Here is a 4,838-nt window from a genome sequence, read left to right as displayed (position 1 = left end):
AATTATCACATCCAAAGTGTCGCCATGAACGTCCAGCTTCAACTTCTCCAGCCAAAGTTTTTCCATTGATAATCAGGTTTCATGTAATCATGAAATTAAACCTTGTTTAATGTGTATTCCCATTGCCACACACAGCATAACGGTTGTCCGACTTGATTTCTACGATATTGCTGATGTGATGAGGCAAAAATCCATAATTAAATACCGAATTAAAAAAATACTAGTTTGCGTCTGACGTCAGGACAAAGGCGCGCTGTGATTGGTTGCTGACCTGCGCAGTGTGGCATTTTTGGTCTGGTTGACAGGACGGCATACGCAAGCTAGTCTTTTTAATTCGGTCTTCAATTATACAATATATGAGTTTAAACAAATTCTAATACATAATTCATGAGCTAGACCCGCACCATTGGCGCCACGTGCTAGGTGTTTCTAGAATCCCTATAGAATAAGATTAATTTTAATGCTAATTTATTGCACATGCTGAGGAAGCGTGATTACCTTTTTGAACATTCGAAAATGGCGATAGGCGAATTTATGTATGGCGCAAAGAGGTGGGGGATATATATTGGGCGGGGCGGAAATTAGAGTACTTGTCAGAATATAAATTTGTACAATCGGCCTACATGCCGCGCAATGTGCGGCATTTTAGGTGTAAATTTCAAAGCAAACTACCTCCTGCGGAGGCAGAAAAACGGATGTATAATACTACAGTATACAGTGAGATTACAGTCTGTCCACATAGATTTTTATACTTATAGTCACTCAGGGTTATAGCCACGCTGGTCGGTGCCGGTCGGGGGTAACCGGTACGGACCGGCGCCAGACCGGCACTAAAAAAATAATAATTAAAATAAAAAAATCATAAAAAGAGTAAAAAACCAAAATTTTTTTGGGGGTATACCCCCTAGCCTATGCCCAGATCCCTTGTGTTCGCTAAAAAGATTGTGTCCCGAGCCAGCCCTCTAATTGGATAGTAAAATTAGCCGGCACTCAACTTGGGCTATAGCCTAGGCAAAATAACCAATTCTCGATCATGAGAGGATGAACCTTCTGCGTCAGCGTACTTTTCATAGACATTTGTAGATAACACAATCGCGCCTTGACCTTGCCTAGCAACGATCGTGTGATTGGTCAATTCTCAAAAGCTCTGTGTTTGCGCCGTAAGCGCCAGTCTTTGCGTAGTACGCTCGACGCAAATATCTGTGCGTACCCAAGTTTGCTCTCATGATCGAGAATTTAATATTTTGCCTATAGCTATGCTTATAATCATAGAAGTACACAGTAAATTAGATTTAGACCTCGAAAACTGGAGATGAGAATAAACTTTTCAGTGCAATGCTAGGGACAGGCACATCTGAGCGAGGGCGCTATTTATTTTACTTGATAATAAAGCCCTATGTAAATCTGTGCCATTTTGTGCCACTGAAAACACCATTTTTGGAGAAAATGATGAATAAAACCAAAATGAATCGTTTTCAGATGCTCTAGTTTGCATTGACAACAGATTCAATGCTTTAGGAAGCAGAATGCAACATTGACTTCACTTTTGAATATTTTTTTCTGTGAGATATATGCCTTGGTGAAAATCACTGTGTTGGTCAAAAAAGGGGTCAAAACTCAAAAGGGGCATTCTTGGGAAAAAATTCTATTTTGACCCAAAATTCATCTTCTGACAAAAGGGAAACATGGTTTGACAAAAACTTTCATCCTTTTCACATAACAATTCCAGTTTACTTAATTGCTGGGAGAAAGCACTTTTTTGTTATCGCTTGGGAAAAATCATTGTTTTTGCCTAAAATGGGTCCAAAATGGCCGAAAAATGGCAACAAATGTCAGATGTATTGGAAATGATAACATACATAATATTCAACAAAAATTAGATAAAATTACAATGAAAACAAAAAATTGACAGGGGGACACAAAAATTATCAAGTCCCCCCATGCACTCCTATGGTAAGTCTTGATCAGAGAAAATGGCCCAATGTTCCGACAGTAATTTCGTCATAACTTCACTTAGCAATACAGTAGAAGATTGGTTTTGGTGTCAAATTGTTTCTGAGAAGTTCTCTCTTCCAATAAACAACAATTCATGTTAAAGCAATATTATAACATTTTCATTCCAAATAGATAAGTATTTCTTTGCCATAAAATGTTAGCTTTTATTATCAGATATGTCCCCTTTTAATTTTGAGCCAAACAACCGAGGTAAAGCAAAGAAAATTGGAATTTACTACCAGCGCCGATGTCGCCAATGTGTATTACTCTGTCGGTTGTGTTACGGTACTATCCTTTGATGTGTATATCCATCCCGCACGCAATGCACGTACTGTCTACAAAATCCGGTGCCAATAGCCTTTATTCCATTCTTTGGTCCACAAACACTTTGTCGAGCATTTAGGGCATCAAATATGTTGTTTTTCTGGTAGAACTCAATGAGATCTACACGGACATAGTTTTCCATACTTTAAATGCTTTCTTCAGCCTGATTAACCCTTGCACTTTAGGCTCAAAAATCGCTAAAAATGCGTTTCCACTGCTCAAGTGTCACATCTAACCCTGAATATTTTCTTTGAATAAATGTGATTTCTTTACATATATTTGTTGTTTTTAATTAGATAACGCACCATCATATTGTTTATCAACATTATTTTTAGTGATTAAAACGCCTTTGTGTAATTCTAAAATAAATTGCACTTTCCACCAAAACGCTGTGAGCTACGTTACCCCTTTTTAACACACGTTATTGGAAAGAAGTAAAACAAAGGTATCAATGTAATTTGCGGTTTTTGAAAGGAAATGTTCACTCAAAGGTTTTTAAAAATCACAGTAAAAATCGTGATGCTGTAGCATTTTTGGCATAGAAATGTTGTCAACATTGAAATTTCGACCGACCATGTTAAGATTGGTGAGCTACGTTACCAGGATTCTATAGTATGCACTTGTATTACATGTACTTCCTAATAATTCCTTAGAATTAACCGACATAACGTTCGCAAATCACATCAAAAACATTAAAAACCTGTGAACTACGTTACTGTGTGCTACGTTACACACTCATTTACGCATGAAATGGTGAATTCGGGTTTACATTTCACTCAAGTGATCTTTAGGGACCGATCGTTATTTACGGCAGGGGGGGGAATGGGTGTTTTGGCAAAAATATCGACAAAAAATTTCGTTCCCTCTTAAGTCCGCTCAAAATTTTCGCGTTCCCCCTTGTTTTCCCAATTTTCTCCATTTAAAATTTAACAATCCCCCTCCTGGTTCAACTAAAATTTCAGGTTCCCCCCTCAAGACCACAAAAAAATTTCGTGTTCCCCCCTAAATTTACCCATTCCCCCCCTGCCATAAATAACGATCGCTCCCTTAGTTTGCTTTTTATGACCTTGGTCCCAGCCCATTTTGTAGCCGGTAACGTAGAGCTCCCATTACATTGAGTTTTAGTGTTTAAAAAAAAATCATGACCTCCTGAAAGAAAAATATGCAAGTGGTGTTGGCAATCTTTTACATACACATGAAAGTAGTGATACATTTACTCTTAAAAAACACAAAAAGCAGGTCTTTTTGAACAAATTATTTTTTCAATTTTTACAGTGGAATTGGCACCCGATTTTGTAGAATTAGCGGTACGTGTTCAACTAATATTTCCATCGTAATAATAAAACGCTGAATCCGGCGTTTTATTCAAAATCTCGGATTATGACAAAACTACAGCACCTATTATATAGTCTTGATTTTTTCAGGGTATGTTAGTTTAATAAAGTACAATAAAATCATGTAAAAAACAGAATTTTGAAAAACTATGAGGGCGTTCTCCTCAGCAAATGTTATAATATGGCTTTAATAGAATTAATTTGAAATTTTTATGCCTGTCCCTAGCAATGCGTGTGTAAATGCTTCTTTGGCGCGCCATCTGCTGCGCGATTTGTACTTGCCGAGCGCATGTCCACGCCACGCTCTTTTCATGCTTTACGCGTCACACATTTGCACATTTTTTTAACAACACAGTTCGTGTGACGAGCATCGACCCCGATGCCACAGATTTGCAGGGCTGTCAACTCTCACGCATTGGCCGTGAGTCTAACGCATTCGGTCACTTTCTCACGCCAAGGTAGTATAATCTCACGCCTAGGTCATGTAGGTAGTAAATATCACGCAAAAAGCTGGAAAATGAGTAAAATCTCACGCATCGTCATGAATAATTTGTTGCTCCTAACCCCCCCGCCCCCCCCTTTTCACATTCTCGAGCGCCGTGGCTCAAATAATCATGGTACAAAATGAACATTGGAGTCGGCAAACCCCGGTCACCTCTGTCTCACGCCAAGCAATTCCAAAAAAGTTGACAGCCCTGGATTTGGTTTGTACAAATTTATGTGGACAGACTGCATATGGCCAGACTTCTACGCTAGCATGTCTAGCAGCATGCCATGTCATGTCTAGCATGTCTACTAGGCATGCTGGGGCTATGCATTATGGCTATGCACATCATGTGCATGTAAAATCATGTATCATCATCAGATCATGATCATTTTATGAATAGTGCTGGAAAAAAAACCTATAAAAAACATAAACTTGACTTACCAATTTTACTATATAATATTAAATTCACATTCACCGAAGTGCTACTAATATCATTCGAACATATTGTTAATTTTCATCTAAAAAAATTGAGATAAAAATCCAACATACTCATCCGCAGACGACAACCACATGCATGCATGGGCTCTAGCTTCCGCGGCAAGAAATTCATAATGGGCGACGGGTTTCGAGTAAATGTCTGCTGTCAATTATGATATCCACAGCTTGTCATCCATGCACGAAACCTTCAGAATCTACAC

The sequence above is a fragment of the Amphiura filiformis genome, chromosome 11 (assembly GCF_039555335.1).
Source record: "Amphiura filiformis chromosome 11, Afil_fr2py, whole genome shotgun sequence".
NCBI classification, from domain to species: domain Eukaryota; kingdom Metazoa; phylum Echinodermata; class Ophiuroidea; order Amphilepidida; family Amphiuridae; genus Amphiura; species Amphiura filiformis.
This window is presented reverse-complemented; position numbering follows the sequence as displayed.